At 44.0% G+C, this 21,947-nt stretch overlaps 1 protein-coding gene and 1 pseudogene across 2 annotated transcripts in view; both read right to left on the minus strand.

Moving 5' to 3' along the window:
* The window catches only part of KIAA1143 (KIAA1143 ortholog), a 940,736-nt gene that overhangs the window by 510,681 nt on the left and 408,108 nt on the right, over positions 1-21,947 (minus strand). The window lies entirely within an intron of this gene.
* Positions 2,174-2,379, minus strand: LOC126949588 (uncharacterized; annotated as a pseudogene).

Here is a 21,947-nt window from a genome sequence, read left to right on the forward strand (position 1 = left end):
ATGTGGTGGAAGGGATGCTACACCGGTTCCAGGCCCAGCCTTCCGGAGGTTGCACCATGCTGTAAAGAAGCTTGGGCTACACCATTGGATGCTGAGAGGCCGAATGGAGAAGGGAGAGGCCATGTGCAGGAGCCTGAGGGGCCAGACTTACGAGCAAAGCCTCTGGGGCCTCCCCTCAGCCCAGCCACGGTCTAAGTGCAGGTGAGTGAGTGACCCCCGGCCAAACGCCATGTGAAACAGAAAAACTGGCCAGCTTGTAACACTCCAAATTCATGACCCACAGAATCATAAAGAATGTAACTTGTTGGGGTTTTAAGCCACTACATTGTGGGATGGTTTCTCATCCAGACATAAATGAACATTTATTGTATGTTTTTGGCAGCTATATTTAAAGGGATTCCTTTTTATTCCAGTTTTCTAAACTAGATTTTTAATCATAAAAAATTGTTGACATTGGTTAAATGACTTTCTGCCTTTATTGAAATGATCATGTGATTAGTTTTCTTCTTTAGTCCATTAATCTTTAATTTTTTCTGAATTTTTTTTTTTTTTTTTTTTTTTTTTTTTGAGTCGGAGTTTCACTCTTGTTGCCCAGGCTGGAGTGGAATGGTGCGATCTTGGCTCACTGCAACTTCTGCCTCCCAGGTTCAAGAGATTCTCCTGCCTCAGTCTCCCAAATAGCTGGGAATTACAGGCATGCACCACAATGCCCAGCTAATTTTGTATTTTTAGTAGAGACGGGGTTTCTCCATGTTGGTCAGGCTGGTCTCAAACTCTCGACCTCTGGTGATCCTCCTGCCTTGGCCTCCCAAAGTGCTGGGATTACAGGCATGAGCCACCGTGCCCAGCCTTGTTCTGAATATCTTATAGTTTTTCAGAGGGAGTCCTTGCATATCTTTCATTAAATTTATTCCTAAATATTTAATGTTTTTGATGCTTTTATAAATGGTATATATTAAAAATATTTTCTAATTGTAACAGTATATTTGAATAAAAGTGATTTTTGTATATAATTTTGTATTCTGTGACTTTGCTAAATTCAGCTATTAGTTTTAGTCATTTTTTAAAAATCCTTAAGATTTTCTGTATACACAATTATATTGTCTACAGATACAGATGGTTTTACTTCTTTCTGTCCAATATTTTCAGGTTTTATTTGTTTTTCTTGCTTTATTGAGCTTGCTATGACCTCTAGGGAAATGGCACATAGAAGTGGTGAGAGCAGACACCCCTGCCTTGTTCCTGCTCTTAGGGGAAAGCATTCGTCCTTTCATCATTATGTATGATGTTAGCTGTAAGTGTTTCATAGGTGCTCTTTATAAGGTTAAGAAAGTTGCCTTCTAGTCATAATTTACCAGAAGTTTTTATTATGAATGACTGTTGAATTTGTCAAATACTTTTTGTTCATTCATGATATGATCGTGTTTCCTCCTTTCCTCTGTGAATGGGATGCATTACAATGTAGTTGGCCACCCCCAAGATGGTCTCCTGTAATCCCCTCTTCCTGGTATTCATGCCTCTGTGTAACTCCCTCTCCTTGAGAATGACCTGAACTTACTGACCTATTTATGACAAATACAATGTGGCTGGGTTGGTGGCATGTCATTCTTGAGATTTAAGTTATAAAAAGACTGTGGCTTCCATTTTGTGTGATTTCCTTTACTCATTTGCTCTGAGGAGAGTCAGCCGCTATGTCGTGAGCTGCTTCTGTGGAGAGGTCCACATGGAATGGAATTGAGGGAGGCCTTTGGCCAGTAGCCAGAGAAGAACTGAAGGCTTCAGTCCAACAGCCACAAGGAACTGGATCTTGCCAAGAGCAAGATGCAGTGATCTTGGAAGCAGACCCTCCCACAGTGAAGTCTTCAGATGAGATCACCACCCCAGCTTACACTTGGCAGCCTCATGACAGACCCTGTGCCAGAGAACCCAGTTAAATATCACTTGGATTTTTTGCCCACAGAAATAGTGAGATAATAAATGTTTATTGCTTTAGGATGCCAAATTTTGAAGATGATTTCTTTATATGGCAATAGATAACTAATAAGTACATTGGTTACCTTTCTCATGTGAAATAAATCTTGCACTTGGCCATGGTATGTTATCGTTTTACACATTGTTAGATTTGATTTACCAATTTAAAAAAAAACTTTTCTTTTTTTTAAATAAAATGGGAACCACTCAAACTGTGTCTTCTCCCTCTCCCAGAGGAAGAGAATGATCATCAGTGACAAATGACAGTTGCAGTGAAACACCACCAAGAGCCGGCTTCATGCTCAGGAGAGAGTGCTGCGCCTCCTCCTCATGGTTTCCAGTGTTCTACACATCTAGAGAAATTTCCCTAGTAACAAACTATAGAATGATCCCTGAAAGTTTACAGTTTTTGGGGGGTGGAGTTTCACTCTTGTTGCCCAGGTTGGAGAGAAGTGGTGCAATCTTGGCTCACTGCAACCTCCACCTCCTGGATTCAAGTGATTCTCCGGTCTCCGCCTCCGGAGTAGCTGGGATTACAGGCGCCTGCCACCACACCCAGCTAATTTTTTGTATTTCTAGTAGAGAGGGGATTTCACCATGTTGGCCAGGCTGGTCTTGAACTTCTGACCTCAGGTGATCCACCCACCTTGGCCTCCCAAAGTGCTGGGATTACAGGCGTGAGACACTGCACCCAGCTGATATACCAATTTTTTTAAAAGGATTTTGTGTCTAGATTCATGAGGGCTATCAGTGGCCTTTTTTTTTTTGTTTTGTTTTGTTTTGTTTTTTTTTTAATGTCTCTGTCAGGTTTTGATGTTGGGGATATACTAGCCTCATAAAATGAAATCTCTCCTCTTCTATTTTTTGAAAGAGCTATGTAAGATTCATATTATTGCTTCCCTACTTTTTTTTTTTGAGACAGGATCTTGCTCTGTCACCCAGATTGGAGTGCAGTGGCATGTTCGTGGCTCACTGCAGCCTCAGCCTTCTGGGCTTAAGCAGTCCTCCAGCCTCAACTTTTTGAGTATCTAGAACTGCAGACACATACCACTACACCCAGATAATAAAACAAACAAAACAAACAAACAAAAAAACAAAAGACAAAATCAAAACACATTTTTTGTGAAGACGAGGTCTTGTTATGTTCAGCCCAGGCTAGTCTCACAATCCTGGCCTCAAGTGATCCTCCTGCCTCAGCCTTCCAAAGTGCTGGGATTACAGGTATGAATCACCATGCTGGCCCTCTTTAAATTTTGGTAGAATTTACCAGTGAGCTTGGAGTTTTCTTTGTGGTAACTTTTTAAAAATTCATAAATTCAATCCTTTTATAGATACAAGGCTATTTAGATTTCGGTTTTTTCTTAGGTCACTTTTTTTTTCCTTCTCTAGCTTTAAAGGCCAAAAGAAAAAATATATATGGGCTGATTATCAATTGTAAGGCCATGATGGCATAACAGGAGTGCCCAAAGCTGCTGAGCATACCAGGACCATGCACTTTAAAAGGAGTGTGTTATGTAGAAATGGATTTGCAGAAAACAGTTCAAGGAACCAAGATGGTGGGGAAAGACAGCATGGATGAGAGAGTGGTGTTGGAGCAGAAGGGTGAAACAGATTTAGGAGCTTTAGGGTGCTTGAGAATAGAGAACAGGAAACTTTAATGGGTTTTTATGGCCTAAATTGGACTCCTTTAAAGTTTTGAAAGAAACATGAATTAAGATTAAAATTCTTGTCTGCACTATGCTTCTTTAACAATGATATCCCTTTGGTGAGGCCGGGCGCGGTGGCTCACGCCTGTAATCCTAGCACTTTGGGAGGCCAAGGCAGGTGGATCATGAGGTCAGGAGTTCGAGACCAGCCTGACCAACATGATGAAACCCTGTCTGTACTAAAAATACAAAAATTAGCTGGGCGTGGTGATGCGCGCCTGTAATCCCAGCCACTCAGGAGGTTGAGGCAGGAGAATTGCTTGAATGAGGGAGGCAGAGCTTGCAGTGAGCCAAGATTGTGCTACTGCACTCCAGCCTGGGCAACACAGTAAGACTCTGTCTCAAAAAAAAAGAAAAAAAAATGGCATCCCTTTGGGATACCACTGTGAATGCCAGGGGCACAGGGGAGGAATGATGGCACAGTTTAGTAAACATTGCTATTCCATTGCTCTATTTAAATCCACCTGAACTTCAATAAAATAACTTATGTACCTTGTTCCTATTGCTGTGTAACAAATTACCCCAGAACATAATGGAACACAACAAGCATTCCTTATTAGGCTCATGGATTTGTTAGGTCGGGAATTTGAATAGGACACAGTGAGCACAAGCAACCTCAGCTCCACACTGTCTTAGAGGCTCAGCTGGAAGACTCAAAGGTTGGGGGTGACCTGACCCTGAAAGCTGACATCTGAAAGCCTGTTAACTCATGAGAGTGGTGGTTGATGCTGTTGGCTGAGACCTTAGCTACAGCTATTGGTCAGAACACCTACACGTGGCCTCTTTTGCGGCCTGAGCTTCTTCATAATATCTTGGCCGGGACCAAGCATCCCATGAGAGAAGGCCAGGTGGAGGCCTTTTCTAACCCAGCCTCAGTGGTTAGAAAGTGTCACTTTCAGCCCCTTTTCTTCATCAAGACCAACTGAAAGCCCATCCCAAGTTTAAGGTGAGAGGAAAGAAAGAGACTGTACACTTGATGGGGGAGTGGCAAGGTTCTGGAAAAGCATATGGGCCTGAAAATATTGCTGCAGCAATTTTTGGAAAATATAGTCTGCCACATACCTCCATGGTTGTCCCCTACAATGTCTGCTCTTGGAAATACTAGTGAAGCAACCGTCTCTCCCTAGTCACCTTGTGAGATGCTGACAGCTAGGTTGGAGGGGCAAAGTTCTCCTTATACCCTGCAGATTGATCATGAACTGTCACAGCAGTGGAGGCACCCATGTGCATTAACACGTGCCATGGGAGGGTATGAATGAGGGACCAGCTATTGGGGATGATACTTACATAGAATCCTATGTTGCCTCTGAGATCATGAGAAGGCTTTGAAAGCTTCCATCCCAGCTTTGGTACTCCATGGCCTTTTGTTGCCCTATCTCTTCTACTTCTGTACACTGTCCTTGGCTCTTTTTGTTATTGACCTTAGAACTCTGAGTTTTGTTTTGTTTTTTTCCCTTTTAGTTCCTGCAAGCAGAATGTGAGGTTTTTGTTGTTGTTATTTTTCTCTTACATACATACAGCAGGCACTTGGTAAATGCTTTGGGATGATAATGAGAGGAGGGAAAGGGGTGGCAGTTTTTCAGAGAGGAAGTGTGAGAAACTCTGCAGAAGCAGGGGATGCATTGCGTCAGGAATCTCGAGCCAGAAGGGCTGTGGGGATTGGGTTCTCCTACAGTGGTGACCGTGGTTGCTGCAACTCAGTGAGGGGCAGCCCTATTAGACTTAGAACCAAAGTTCATTTCTACAAGCTGATGCTATTCATGTTAAAACATCCTCAGGAACCCAGAAAGCCCCCAGAACAAGATTGCGGAAGTTTTTCATTACAGAGCTAGCTCACTGGGGGCATTAAACTAGGAGTCAAAAAGCAAAAATAAGTGAGGCACCCTGTCTTAACAGCTAGAATGTTTTGGGTAAATTGTCTCCTTAATTGTAAGTCAGAGGAGTTTTAACTAAGAGAGGAGGTTTTTATGTGTTGCCCTGTGGCTCTGGAAAATTGGAGGGAAGTTCCAAGTTTTTCCATGTTCTTGGCTTCTGTAATAGACCTTTCAGGGCTATTGGCACAGCCTAGGAACTCTGCCTTTCTGACAACTCCCTCCTCTTCACATCCACAGGGGTGGCAGCCATCTTTGTGTTGGGAGTGAGGTACATCTCCCACAGCCACAGTTGATTGCAGAATTCATCTTTTCTCCCAGTGAGGAATTTCAGTGTGGGTCTGAGAGATGCTAGTCAGTGCCTTCTTGTTTTTGAGTCAAGGATGAGTAAATTGAATGTCTGGGTGGCCTGGCCTGTCACAGCACACAGCTCTGGGGATAAGCACCTTTCCCTCAAGATAATCTCTTATGGCTTTTGTGAATCAGGAACTGGGAGAACAGCTTGGTCAGATGGTTATGGCTCAGTGTCTCTCATGAGGTTGCAGTCAAGCAGTCAGCTGGGGCTGAGTACATCTGAAGGCTGTGATCATAGAAGCCAACTGGTACTGGGTATTGGTGGGAGGCCTCAGTTCCTTTTCACATGCACCACTCTGCAGGATTGCTTGGATGACCCCATCACGTGGAGTTCAGCTTTTCCCAGAGTGAGGGGTCTGTGAGACCAAGGTAGATTCTATGACCTAGCCTCAAAAATCACACCCTTCTGCTCCCATCGCAAATTCTAGCAATTCCATGGGATTAGCCCTGGTTCAGAATTGAAGGGGACTACACAAGGTGGACTACTGGGAGGTGAGGCTTCACTGGAGCCCCTTCTGGGAGGCTGGCTGTCATAACTCCTTATATTTGCACAGCATTCCATGATTTATAAGGATTTTCCACATGCAATATCTCCCTAGATATTCAGAACAGCCCCCAAACCTGGCCTCTGCTTAGCTTTCTCTAGTCGTCCTTTCTCTCTACCCACTATGTCTCCCAGGCCCAGTCTCCTGTAAGTCCTTTAGCTTTTCCTTAACACACTCTGTATTTCTCTTACTGAAGCCATCCTTCCATGCATGCTTTCCCCAGTCTAGAATGCTCTTCTCACATCTCTTTGCCTAACTAATTCTCAGATGCCACCTTCCCTGGAAGTCCTCCCCAGTCCTCCATGCCTGGCTTTAGGGCTTAATATGGTTTGATGTTTGTTCCCTCCAAATCTCATGTTGAAATGTAATCCCCAGTGTTGGAGGTGGGGCCTGGCAGCACCAAAAGGCCATGCAGGTGTTTGAGTCGTGAGGATGGATCCCTCACAAATGGCTCGGTGCCCTTCCCACAGTAATGAGTTCGCATGAGATCTGGTTGTTGCAAAAGGAGCTTGGCACCTCCCACTCTGTCTTGCTCCCTCTCTTACCATGTGAGGATGTGCTGCTCCCGCTTCACCTTCTGCCATGAGCAGAAGCTCCTTGAGGCCTCATCAGAAGCCAAGCAGATGCCAGCGCCATGCTTCCTGTGCAGCCTGCAGAAACATGAGCCAAAGAAGCCTCTTTTCTTTATGAACTACCCAGCCTCAGGTATTCCCTTACAGTGACACAAAATGGACTGACACAGTGCCCTTCCTCTAGGTTCCCATAGCTCCTCATATTCCCCATCTAAACACTCCTCACGTGCTAAAACTTCCTGATTCTAATGTCTGACTCCCCACCCAGAGTGCCCGCTCCATGAAACCAGAGACGGTGTCTGTGCTGTTTGAGTGCCATCCCCACCACCTGGCACAGGGCTCAACATGTTTGTTGAATGCATGAATGGACAAGGCAAGCATCATTGTCCCCATTTTACAGAGGTGAAAACAGGGTGGAGGAGAGTAAGAGTTGGTCTGATCATGGTCAGTTTATGGCATAGCTGAACCTAAGCCCAGGTCACACCACCACCCAACACCCTTGTGCATCCTGGAAACAGGTTGCCAAGCAAATTTACGGCACTGTCCTCCACCCCCACCCCTCATGGCTTTGGTCCTTGGTACTCTGATAGTTGTGTCCACTGTCTTTCTGGCCTGGACATCCCAGGCTGCTGGATGCGTGGCAGGAAAAGCCCTGATTACTAATTGATTTTATTCATTTCCCTGTGAAGCACATAGCAGGAGAATGTGCCATTAACGCATCTCAGTGAGACACAGCCAAAGATGCAAGCTCTATTCCCATGATTATGACTCCTGCACAACTAAAATAGTGATCTTAATTAAGAAGTAATGCATGGGGAGAGTGCTGGGGAAAGAGGCGGTGAACTTGGCGACGACAGGCTTTTGTGAGAAGAGAAGACGGCACTTCTGTCTGCTTAGGTTGTTGACATTTTCCTTCCCCCGCCACGAATCGTGACAAATAGTTGATATTTTTATTTTTCATTAGGGAAAAAGTACCAGCAATGTACTTAGGGAAAAAACCCAAGCCCAACAACCAGACTACCATTCACCGTGTCGCTTTAGCAGCTGCTATTAAAGGGGGCCAAATCAATGCCTTTGAACCCACAGACTTCCCAGAGCGGCCACTTCCAAAAGCCTGGCTCTGACAGGGGAGCCAGGAGGTGAGGCAGGGCTGGACCAGCCAGAGTGGGGACTGTGAGGTGGTCACCAAGTGGCAGGCACAGCCGCTCTGAAGGGCAGGGCCACCAGGAGCTTGTGGCAGGATGGAAGCAGAATTCAAGACAGTGGCGTCTCATGGCAGCGTGAGGGAGAGCTCCCGCAGCAGGGAGCTCAAAGGGCCAGAGGCACAGGAAAAGAAGGCACCTGGTTACCAGAGGCGAGAGATCCAGGCAGTCAGGTATGGGAGTCTATGAGTTCAGCAGCAACCAAACGACAATGAACTAAACTTAATATGGAAGCCAGATCCCACTCCACAGAGGAGCTTCCCATACACTCCCTTTTAAGGATAAAACTATTTTAATAATCAATAACATGTAGAAACACTTAACAAAAGAAGCTATACAAGTAGCCACTAAACATATGAAACAGGCCTCAACATTTTTAGTCACCAGGGAAATGGAAATTAAAGCTGTCATGAAATACCATTCATGCCACCAGCATGGCTGCAATCACAGTGACACCCACGTGGGGAACATGTGGGGCAACTGCTGGTGGGAATGCAAAACAGTAAAATCATTTTGGGAAACTGTTTCCCAAAGGTTTCTTATAAAACTAAACGTACATACATCTGCCTTACAATCCAGTCATTTCATTCTTAGATATTCACTCAAGAGAAGTGAAAGCACATGCCCACAAGATGATTTGTGTCTCAATGTTCATAGGCAACTTTATTCATAATAGCCCCAAACTGAAAACAACCCAAAAGTCTCTCAACAGGAGAAAGGATAAATACATTTTCCATATAGTGAAATGCACTCAGCAACTTACAAGAGAGAACTAACAATATAAGCAATTGGATGAATGAATCTCACAGGCATTGTGCTGAATGAAAGAAGCCAGATACAAGAGTCCACATTCATTTCTATGCAATCCAAGAACAGTCAAAACTTATGGTGATAGGAATCAGAATGTGGCTGGGGCCCAGTAACTAAGAGGGATATAAGGGAACTTTGCCGGCTGATGAAAATGTTCTATATTTTGTTTTGGGTGGTAGTTCCAGGGGTGTAGACATTTGTCAAAATCCATCAAGCTGAACTCCTATCATTGCACTTTGTTGTGTGCTAATTATACCTCAATTTTAAAAAATAATAGGCATATTGGGAGGCTGAGGAGGGCGGATCACGAGGTCAGGAAATCGAGACCATCCTGGCTAATACAGTGAAACCCCGTCTCTACTAAAAATACAAAAAATTAGCCGGGCATAGTGGTGGGCGCCTGTAGTCCCAGCTACTCAGGTGGCTGGGGCAGGAGAATGGCGTGAATCCAGGAGGCGGAGCTTGCAGTGAGCCGAGATCGTGCCACTGCACTCCAGCCTGGGCAACAAGCAAGACTCCGTCTGAAATAATAATAATAATAACAATAATAATAATAATAACATTAGGCCTAGGCAAACTGGAGTCTCTAAGTCTGGAATGACAAATACAAAATTCATATACTGTTACTGCCCCGGCAGACATTATTAATTGATTTCAGTGTTCTGTGCCTCTGAGCTTCAATGAGGCTTCAAATACATTACAATATTGCTGTCTAATCAGCCGCTTATCAATCCATCGATCTGTTAGGTGTCCAAACCAATGCAACTCATTACGGCTAGTGTGACCCTCAATCTGTTCCTCTAGTTTGGTAAGGGCTGGGGAAATTCAAGTTAGCTGTAAAAATAATAACCCTATTACAGAAAAGTTTTTAAATAACTCAAAATCCCATTCCTCTAGTACCACCACTAAACTGTTTTGTATATCCCCTTCTACTAAGTTGTCCTAGGCATAGCTTAACATACAAGGGTAGGGCAGGAGGGAGCCCCAGAGGGGGCCTCAGGAGGGGGCCTCAGGGGAAAGGCTGCTGTGCTGGCCTATTGCTGCCAATCACAGCATCCATGCCGGTGAGGCCAGACCCTACCTTGCCGCCTCCAGCAGGCCTCTGCAGCACCTGGAGGGTTTAAAAGGACTGTATTCCAGAGGTCAGCTGGTTTGCCATTGAGATGCATTCTAAAAGTGGCTGATTCACTCTAGTGATTCTGGTGGGTCACTGCACAGCTCAAGGTCAACCCAACAATCAGAGGCTTCCACTGAAGAGGTGGGTGATGGGAATGTCCTACCTTCAGCATCTTCCAGGGGCCCCTCTGCCTTGTCTTAGGGGCAGAACTCTGCAATGCTATCAAGTATCATTTAATTATTAAAGCTGATTCAGGCCTGCTTTTTTTTCTTTTTTCTTTTTTTTTAAGGAAAGTCTGAGGATTGCTCATGGGCACTCCTGTGGCCTGCTCGCTGGAAAAGACAGCACTGTGAGTAGTGAAGTGGCTTGTTCTGAGCCCCTCTTTTACCATATATGAAATGGGGTACTAGTGCCCACTTCACATGCCTCACATGAGGAGTAATGAGTCAGCCTATGCCGAATACTTACCAGTAACTAGTGGTTTTCTTGTTCTCCTGCCCAAATTAAAGGGCCCTAGAGCTGCCCAAGAAGACTTTTTATTTTCAGCAAAGCCTCAACTTTTCCATCAGCATGCTTGCTGATTATAGCTTCTAAACCACCTTTCTAGTTAGCAGTAAAGGGCGCCTGTCCGCCAGACACTTACAGTGAGCAATTTCCATTGTGGTGGACTTTCAGGGGTATCTGCTCATCTTCTTCATTCTCCAAGACCTGAAGCCACCTTTGCACTCACAGGATGGGCCCTATGGTCTCATGTGGCTGCTCTGACCCCACTCCTCTGGCCAGAGCTGGTGGGCACACAGTCTGACACTGCCTGAGCTGGACCCTTAAATCTTATCTTTCAGAAATTTAGATTGTCATTGAGAAATGAGGTAGGTCACTCTTGGTCACATGACAAAGACAAAGGGATTTAGGGGCGGCCCCCTTTGGCCCCATGCATGGGCATATACAGACAGGAAGTGGGCAAATAGAGAACAGCAAAAACCTGCAGAGAGACGCAGAGCCCAGGGGCCCTGTGATATCCAAAAAGAGCATCTGAGAGATGCAAAAGAGGACATGCTGTGTGGTTTCATTTTTACAATGATCTAGGAAAGACAAAACAAATCTAAGGTGGTAGAAATCAGAACAATGGCTTCCTGGGGCAGGGAGTGAGGGGAGTTGGACAGCAAGGGGCCTGAGGGAACTCTGAGGGGGTGTAGTGATTATATAGGTGTAGGCATTTGTCAAAAGTCACCTTTCTATACACTTAAAATATGTGCATTTGGACCAGGCATGGTGGCTCACACCTGTAATCCCAGCACTTTGGGAGGCTGAGGTGGGTGGATTGCTTGAGGTCAGGAGTTCAAGACCAGCCTGACCAGCATGGTGAAACCCCGTCTCTACTAAAATTACAAAAATTAGCCAGGTGTGGTGGCGCATGCCTGTAATCCCAGCTACTCAGGAGGCTGAGGCAGGAGAATGGCTTGAATCCTGGAGGTGAAGATTGCAGTGAGCTGAGATTATGCCATTGCACTCCAACCTGGTTGACAGAGCAAGACTTCAACTCAAAAGAAAAAAAAAAAGTGCATGTGATTTTATGTAAATTATGCCTCAATAAAGTCAACTTGAAAAAATAAAAAGAGGAAAGAGTGGCAGTCCTTCACAGCCTCTGTCTTTCCTGCCAGCAGCTGGGGAGAATGGTGCCTGGTTCTCTTCTACAGTGTGAGCATTCTGTGGGACCCTTGGATTCTTTTAGCAACTTTCCCCTACCTTCTGCTTAAGCCCATCTGAGAGGGTTTTTGCCACTTACAGCCCAAAATTTTTGAACAAGATAGTTTTGTGACAACTGATCCTGGAAAGAAACAGTGGCAGGGGTACAGTAATGTGTCATCCCCTGGGTTTGTGTAAGCCTCTCAAAAAGGGGACTTGCTCCTCTCTACTAACCCAAGCTTAAGTGTCTCCTTCCAGAGCTTTTACCAGTCATGTAGGATCATGTAACATATGTGTATGTGGTAGACATCAATTGAGTTAATCCATCCAAAATCCATTCCACCGTCCCCTGAAAACAATAACCCAATTTCTTTGGGGACCACTCCCCATCTAGCTTAATTTTTTGTTTAGCCTATGAGACTCAACTGAGGGAGACTGACCCCACCTCCTGGGACAAGGGTTGGGATATGGCCCAGGCCTGGTCCTAAGAGCATTCCCCTCCCCCAGCCCATATGCAAGCTGGGCCATCCTCTCCATCCCAGAACTGTTGGGGTACTCTGGGGGCAAGGTGCTGTCTTCCCGAGCCTAGAGCTCTTTGAGCCCCTAGACTGAGTTACAGCTAAAGCTCCAGATCTTCCCCCAGACTTTGTAATTGTAGGAACCAATTCATTTCCTTTTCTTGCTTAAAAGCTGAGTCTCTGCCACTTGTAAGAAAAAATGATCTGAGTCGGATGATATACATATTCATAGAGATTTAAAAAACCACAATTGGCATCATAACATCCATACTGGTCATCAACTTAGTTTTTAAAATGTCTTCACTTACATAACATCATGGATCTCTTTCCATTTCTGTACAGACTACCTTCCCATTCTCACTGCTGCACAGTATCCACGGAGACTACCTTCCCTTTCTCAATGCTGCACAGTGTCCACGGCCTGGGTAAATTACAATTTACTTAACAGGTCCCGCTTCACGAGGATGTCCTCTATTTTTGGTTTTACACAATTTGCTAAGTTTTTATTGTTGTGGTTATTAAAGAAACATATACACTTGATTGAGACAAAGTTGAACCACTAGAAAGGCCTAAAATGAAAACTCATCTGCCATCACTCCCCTCCCATGCCCAGTTTCATTCCCTGGGTATCACTACATCTAAGAGTTCCCAATTTTCCACTCCTCTTTTTGTTACCCGCTGCAGTCATCTGCTTTTTTTCCATCCTTCATCAGCCTTAGAATCCTACTTAATTTTTTTCTTTCTCTAGAGAATAATGAGCTTGTTGATGTAAAATTCCCATTGCCAAGAAATAATCGTTGCTAACAGTGATAGTCTAAGCCGAGGATATAGAGATTCATCCTAAAGTTTTCCCTCAAGGAGATCACAGTGTAGGAAGGGAAAAAGATAGATAAATAAGTGAAGGGAAGTATTCTAAAAGTTCATAGAAAGTTCAGTGGATTGGGAGGGTGAGGTGAGCAGATTGCTCAAGCTCAGGAGTTCAAGACCCAACCTGGGCAACACAGCAAAATCGTGTCTCCACAAAATAATACAAAAATTATAATCGGGCGTGGTAGTGTATGCCCATAGTCCCAGCTACTTGGGAGGCTGAGGTGGGAGGATCACCTGAGCCCAGGAGGTGTAGGCTGCAGTGGGCTGAGGTCACGCCATTGCACTCCAACCTGGGCGACAGAGTGGGGCCCTGTTTCAAAAAACAAACAAACAAAAAATCCCAAAAGTTCAGTGGAGGTTCAAGGGAAAGAGGCATCAGTTCTAGGTGGGGATTCAGAGAGGGATTCACAGAAAAAGTGATTCCTAGGAGAAGAGTAGGTATTTTCCAGGTGGGCAAGGAAGTGAAGGGCAATCTGCTCCAAAGCAGAAGGAAGGAAGTAATGTTTCAGGGAGGGTCTGGTGGAGTGGGAAAAATCACTAGGCTATTTTATTTTATTCTAGGATATTTTCTTTCTTTCTGCAGTACATCTCTTAGATGTCTCTTTAGTGAGGATTTGTCAGTGGCAAACTCTCTTACTGTTTACGTTACTGAAGATGTCTCCATTTTACTCATTCTAGAGAAATGGTTTTGCTGGGCTTATAAATCTAGTTGACAATTATTTCTATCACCACTTTGAAGACATCATTTCACTCTCTTCCGGCTTCCATGTTTGATGTTGAGAAGTCAAATTTGATCTATCCTTGCTCCTTTGTGAGTAATCTGTCTTTTTTTTCCCCTCAGGTTTCTTTTAAGATCTTCTCTTTGTCTTTGACATTCTGTAGTTTCACTACAATGTGTCTGAGTATGTCCACCTTATGACTTACCCTGTTTGGGAGTTTCAAAAACTTTCTAAATATGGGGATTTATGTCTTTACTCAATTCTCCAAAACCCTCAGCTATTATATCTTTGAAAATTACCTCTTATCGCACTCTCTATTATCTGCTTTTGGAGCCCTGATTAGATCTATATTGGACCTTTTCACTCCATCCTTCAATGTTCTTAACCAGACTTTTCCATATCTTTCTGTCTCTGGCTGCATTCTGTGTATTTTCTTTGGATCTATGTTTGAAATTACAGATTCTCTCTGCAGTTGTGTCTATTTTGCTTTTCAACTCTTCTACAGAGATTTTAATTTCTATTACATTCTTTATTTCCAGAAGTTTTGTTTGGTTCTTTTAAAAATGTCTGCTTATTTTTATAAGCTCCTGCTTCTTACTTAGTTTCAAATTATCTCTGTTATTTACTTAATCACATTAAAATCATAGTTTATATTTAATAATTCTATTTTTTTTTCTTTTGGCACTTATTCATGATGGCTTGCTTCCTTGGGCATTTTCTGATTTTATATTATGAGTTCATTTATGATGGGACTTTTCCAGTGGGAATTTTATGAGGGCTGTGTTGTGGGTACATGATTGCCTCTGTCAGGAGCTTTGGGCACTGTGGACCTGGGTCCTTCTAAATTCTTATTTTGGGAGATTCTGGTATATTTCAGTGTACATTCAGACGTCACAGCTACAGGAGGGTTGGCCACTTGCCTTCAAATCTCAGAAGTTTTCATTTTTCCTCCTCTGCCAGAACTGATTCTGAGTCAATGTTTCTTGAAGTCAGCCTCTGCTAGGTAGGATACCTTTAACTTCACCCTTTTCCTCAAAGTGTAACCCCCTCTGAGTCTTGGGTTTGTGCAAAATTTTGTGGCTTTGGATCTATTACTGCTCAGGTCTAAGGCTTGGTCTACTGTTCATTCCTACCTCTTCCCCTTACTGTCTGCTTCCCTATGAGGAAATCCTAGGCTACTTTTCCCTAAAGATGACCTCAAGGTGTGAAGTGCCCTTTGGCTTGGTCTTTATTTACCTTCAAAGGCTCAGGTTCCTCCTGCTTTTCTGAATCACAGGTGATTCTCTTACTTTGCTTTGTTGCAGACCATTTCATTGCTATGGAGATTTTGCGAATACCTATATCTTTTTTTTTTTTTTTTTTTTTAGATGGAGTCTCGCTCTGTCACCCAGGCTAGAGTGCAGTGGTGCGATCTTGGCTCACTGCAAGCTCCACCTCCTGGGTTCATGCCATTCTCCTGCCTCAGCCTCCTGAGTAGCTGGGACTACAGGCGCCGGCCACCATGCCCAGCTAATTTTTTTGTATTTTTAGTAGGCACGGGGGTTTCACTGTGTTAGACAGGATGGTCTCGATCTCCTGACCTCGTGATCCGCCTGCCTCGGCCTCGCAAAATGCTGTGATTACAGGCGTGAGCCACCGCGCCCGGCCACCTATGTCTCTATCTATCTATCTATCTATCTCCTCCATATCCTCAGGGGATTGGTTATATATGTATATATACACATGCACATAGGTATATGTATAACTAATGCACACAGTTGTTCCTTGGTATCCATGGGGGATTGACCAGGACTCATTGCAGAAACCAAAATTCGAGGATGCTCAAGTCCCTTCTATAAAATGGTGTAGTATTTGCATATAACCTACACACATCCTCCCATATACTTTTAAAAATATATACCTATTTTACAGAGGAGTCTCATATACTTTAAGTCATCTCTAGATTATTCATAATACCTAATACAATGTGAATGCTATATAAATAGTTGTTATACTGTATTGTTTTCTTGAATTTGTATTATTCTTGTTGTATTGGGGTATTTTTTTCCCAAATATTTTCAATCTGCAGTTGGTTGAATCCAATGATGTGGAACCCATGAATATGGAGAGCCAACTGTATATGCACCTGTGTGTTTAGCACATTGGAATATTTTTCTTCTAGAAGGTTTTAGGATGTTCAAATTGTTGACTTCTTCGGGCATTCCAATTTTCTTTGCACTGGCTTATCTCTGTACATATTTATTATCTTCTCTCTAATTGCATTAATATTTTTGTAGTTTTTCTTTGCATATCATGATTGTTATAAGTTTTTCCTTTATGATCGCAAATTGATTTTGAGCCTTCTATTTCCTGTTTCTTACTGTTTGTAATATTTTTATTAATTCTTTAGTGGTATTGTTTTGGTCCTCAATTTGTTTTCTTAGTTCTGAAAGATCTATTTGAATTTCAGTCTATTAACTTATCAACTCACCTTTCATTTCTTCTTTTTTTTTTTTTTAAACATTTTTTTGCCATTAGGCACTGTTTTAAAAATTTATTTATTTTTGAGACAGAGTCCCACTCTGTCACCCAGGCTGGAGTGCAGTGGTGTGATCTTGGCTCACTGTGACCTTCGCCAACCCGGTTTGAGCGATTCTCCTGCCTCAGCCTCCTAAGTAGCTGGGATTACAGGTGCACACCACCATGCTCAGCTAATTTTTGTATTTTTAGTAGAGACGGGGTTTCACCATTGTTGGTCAGGCTGGCCTCGAACTCCTGACCTCGTGATCCGCCCGCCTCAGCCTCCCGAAGTGCTGGGATTACAAGCGTGAGCCACCGTAGCCAGCCTCAGTTCTTCTTTTATTGAATTCGTGGTCCCATTAGAAATAGCACTCATGAGGAATCTTTTCTGTTTTTTGAGTTTGTGTTTTATTTTAGAATATGATCTTCAACTATCCTTTGCATGTTTTGTTCTTGTCTTTCCTTTTGTTTATTGTAAAATGTTTTCATTGTTACCATGCTGTTCCTGTTAACTTGGTCATGTTGAATGTGGACAGCTATAACCACACAGTCTATATTTCATGAAGAATTTCCCTATAAGTATTTTTTGTTCTATCTACTTCTCTGTAACCTGAGAGCCTGGAGCAGGAATGATTGCTCTTCTAATTCACTGTGGAGTCCTGAAGCCCTTGTTTTTGTCCTGAGAAATTATCTCCCCAGTTTCACCTTATCTTCTCAGTGGCTGCTCCCATCACTCTTACTCTGTCCCCCACTCCCAACCCCAAATAGAAAGGGGAAAAGAAAATATCACTTCTCTCCAGAAAGGTGGGGTGGGCTATGAGTAGAATTGTCATCATTCTGCTGACTCACCAGAGCCACGTGTAAGAGGTATGTACACTGCACTCCATCATCTTCTGAGTTATTTTTCCCTCTGTCATCACTTCTTAATTCTTACGTCACTAGATTATGCCCTTGTCTGACTCTTACTGGTACATTTTTCTCATTTATTATTATTATTTTTTACTATTTTTGACATTTCCTTAGGAGTTGAGAGAGAAAGCTTCTGCGGGCCTATTTTACTTTGCCAACTCAACTGCGACTCATGTGTTTTCTATCTTCCAGAATTCTCTGGAACATTCTGCCCGATACAGGCTACCATTCTTGCTTCCCAGCACCTTTATAGTCTTATTCCTTAAACACAAACCAACTCCACAGGCACACACATGTCTTCTGACTTTTCCATGAAATGTTGAGGGAGCCCAGTGTGGTGGCTCACACCTGTAATCCCAACACTTTGGGAGGCTGAGGCGGGTGGATCTGCTGAGGTCAAGGGTTTGAGACCAGTCTGGCTAACATGGCCAAATCCCATCTCTACTACAAATACAAAAAAATTAGCCAGGTGTGGTGACGGGTGCCTGTAATCTCAGCTACACAGGAGGCTGAGGTAGGAGAATTGCTAGAATCCTGGGGGCAGAGGTTGCAGTGAGTTGAGATCGCACCACTGCACTCCAGCCTGGGTGATAGAGCGAGACTCCATCTCAGAATAAATAAATAAATAAAGTAAAGAAAAGAAAAAAAATGTTGAGGTAAAGGAGCTGAGGAGGGGACCATGTCTTGGGCTTCAACTTGAACCCAACGCCTCTTTGGCTTTTCTTGAGAATTGAAATGTTAAAGGATCATGGAAGAAACATCTTGGCACTACCATACAAGACACTGTCTACCCAGTTATTCAATGTCCTTATACAGATACCTTTGGACAAACTCTTCTCCAAATAAACCAGCACACAGTACAGATTCCTCTCAGGGATAAGAGAATTTGCCTACTGATATTCTGCAGTCCTTCCTTATATTAGTCAAGTGGGCACTAATGTAATCTGTTTCCTTCTTTTCTTTGGCTGCCAAGAAATTAAGGTTTGTGTTTTCATTTCTCAAAAGCAACTCACTGCATTCTAGGTTTTTGGTTTCATTCATTCCTCACTCTGTTACTACGATTCTATCTTTTATGCTTTTAGGGCGGGGGTAATCATTTGCTACCACAAACCAATTTGCAAATCTGTGATATATGAGGAATGCTTCCTCCTTTTAAGTAGTCACACCTCCCATAGTAACTAGTATGCCCCTCAGTATTTATTGAATAAACTAGCACACAGTACCGAAGAAGATAAGATACCCTGCTTTGTGGGTGCTTGTAGTTTATTCTTTATTAGTAATGCTTAATCTTAATCTTGTGACAATAAAGATCCTGGTAAAATTCTCTAAAATGAAGAGAAGTTAAAAGATCTGCTTTGAGTCCTCTCTTTTTAACAACTACTGAACAATCTTGGGCAGTCACCTCTCCAATCTGAATCTCGGTTTCTTTATCTATATTTTATTCACTTATTCATTCATTCACTGACTCATGAAACAAATTTTCCTGAACAACAACTCCGTCCCACACGCCATCTTGGGGCCCTGGATATAAAGGAACATGTAGTACAGTTTGTCAGTTGTAGAAGTGAGTGCTTTAAAACTCTATGGTAGGCCGGGCGCGGTGGCTCAAGCCTGTAATCCCAGCACTTTGGGAGGCCGAGGCAGATGGATCATGAGGTCAGGAGATCGAGACCATCCTGGCTAACACAGTGAAACCTCGTCTCTACTAAAAAAATACAAAAAAACTAGCCGGGTGAGGTGGCGGGCGCCAGCAGTCCCAGCTACTTGGGGGACTGAGGCAGGAGAATGGCGTGAACCCGAGAGGCGGAGCTTGCAGTGAGCCGAGATCGCGCCACTGCACTCCAGCCTGGGCGACAGAGCGAGACTCCGTCTCAAAAAAAAAAAAAAAAAAAAAAAAAAAAACAACTCTATGAAAACTTAGTGCCCCTTAGTGTATTTCATCCTCATAACAATCTTCTCAGTTCCCATTTTAAAGACGAGGAAAGCAAGTCCCAGATAGGTTAAGTAACTTGGCCAGGGTCTTTTAGCTCCAAGTCCAGTACTGACTGCTCTAGTGGTTTGTAAATCAAGAACCAGGGTACTGCCATCTATTTAAACCCTGCTCACATCCGAGCATGAGGCTGGACAGAAGAGGCTGAACATTTGCTTGCTAATTGAAAAAAGGTCTTTTCTTTGAGAACTCACCAAAAGAAAGAATTGCTTGAGCCTATCTTCCTGGTTCACAGGACTTATAAGAAATGCAAATACATCTCCTTTTGCTGACTATATGCAGAGAGGCAAAAAATTTCTCCTTAAATAGCTGTCTTTGGGAAGAGCAGTGTGAACCAAAGTGCACTGGAGCAGCTCCCCAGTCAGCCTCCTGCGCTGCAGACACCGACTGGCGTCTGGGCTTTGCTGGAACACAGTGTATCTGTGAGTCCTTAGTGGTCACAGAGGAGGATATTTGACAGCAGAGCAGGCCCAGAATTCATCTTTTTCCTGATCAAAACATAGGCCACCTTCAACCCATCCTGTCTGGATATGTAGCTGCCCACACGAAAACAGGCGGCCTCAATTAAACACCCCTAAACAAAAACCTTTCCACAGAAAATTTGTGAAAACAAAGTGACATGGTGACTGAGGTCATGAATGAAAAGCTGCTTCCCATGAGGTAGTTCCTCTCCCAGGGCACTGCAGGTGTCTGCCTGGCTTAGGTCCTCCAGCCCCACCTAGGTGGGAGGGCAAATACTGGAGACTCTGAGGGCTCTCTTTCAGTCTCCCCCTAATAATGGCTGCCTGACCAGCACTTCACAGTTTACAAAGCCTTTTCACACACTAATTACATGGCACTCCCCAGAGACCTTGTGAGCTGGGTATTATTTTTATTTAACAGAAAAGGAAAAGCAGGTGGAAACAGGGAGAGTAACTGGCTCAAGAAAACGTTGGTAAAAGTCAAAGCTAGAACCTGAATGATGGTCACCAGCCTTGTCTGTGCTCCTAGAGCCCCCAGCATCCTGTGATCATGCTGGGGGCATTCTCTGCCCTTTGAGGACTCTCCATGACCCCTTAAGGAAGTACCACTGAGCTACTCAGCCTCTCCCCTTTCACTTGCCCTGGTGTCCTTGGTGGAGCCAGTGCAGAACAGGAATAGCCTCAGCCAGGCCACTCTAGCCCTGGGCTTCAGGCTCATTGTGTTGCTCAGCACAAGCTGGAACCAGGAAACTTTTTTTTTTTAATCCCAACCCTAAATCTTTTGAAAACAGTCCTAGCTAAATATAACAAGGATGCCCTTTGGCACATCTTGCCAATCTTGCAGGTGAGTCATAGACCCTCACTCAAGGTGCCCAGGGATACAGTAGGTGCCATGTAGTTAAAAATACCTGCTGTGCTGGAAGGTGGCACAGATGGATTTAATGAGCTCACCTGCTCCTCCAAAGGCTTGCAGTAGTGTGGGTTGAGCCTGGCAGTGGGCAGATGTATGCTGAATTTCCTCTGGGCCTGAGGCCTGGTTATCAAACTGATGGAGTCCCTGGAGTCTTCTCAAACGCCCACAGAGCTTGCCCGACAGAAACATAGTAGAGTGTTGAGATTAGCAAGGGGTCAAGAAGCAGAAAGCCAGCTCCATTACTCCCTTCTGCAGAAATCACCTCCTTTGACAGTCCCAGAGGCAATGCCTTAGGTTGGGTTCCTCAGAAATGGAGCTTGAAACAAGGATTGACTGGGGGACTGCTCCTAGGCAAAACCTGTAAGGGACTGAGAGAGTTAGAATGGGGCAGGGAAGAAGCTGGGCAAACATGTAGCTTCAGCTGCAGTCTAGCTCAGCCTGATCCCATGGGGAGCTCACATGCAGAAGTTGTCCCAACTGGAGGGAAGCCCTTTGACCTTTCGGTCCCCATGTCAGTCATCACTCTGACTGTGGCTGTGGGCTCCCCTTAGGGGAGGACATAATCTCCCCGGCTTTTCAGGATGAGGTGGCTCTGGAGAAGGAAGTCTCTGGAGAAGGAAACAGCTGTGTCATTAGCAGCTGGCATGCACTGCAGATGGGGGATGGATGTGGTGGCCTGATAAAGAGACACTGATGAGACAGCAACTGTATCTACTGCTGCCACCATCTCTTAAAGGCCAAAATGGTCCAGTCATTAGTTCATAGCAAAACATTATTTTCTATGTATCCCAAGGGCAGAGGGAAACCACATATGGTAGTAATTCATTCTTGTTTTACTTCTGATTCTTCCATGCAGGGAGCATTCCTCATGACTAAAGAAGAAGCAAAGGCATAACCTGACTAATTCCTTCTTTCCCCTTCCACATTGAGCTCCGACTACCCACAGCCCCTTTCATAGAGACACATGCCGAAGATTGCTGTCTTGCCCTTCATTCAGGTCAGTCTGCCTTTGTTGTACAATTGCCATGGCTCTAATCAGAGGTCTGCCCAACAGACTCTGATTAGAACATGATTAGACTCTGATTAGAACATGACTATTCCCTGTGACCAGGCTGAACATCACACCTGACCTCCACCTCCATGAAACCTCCCTGAGCACTGCAGCCCCCACTGACTTCTCCCATTGTGGAACAGACAGTTACAACCATATCCCAGAATTCACAGTGAGAAGGAT

The sequence above is a fragment of the Macaca thibetana genome, chromosome 2, assembly GCF_024542745.1.
Source record: "Macaca thibetana thibetana isolate TM-01 chromosome 2, ASM2454274v1, whole genome shotgun sequence".
Lineage (NCBI taxonomy): Eukaryota > Metazoa > Chordata > Mammalia > Primates > Cercopithecidae > Macaca > Macaca thibetana.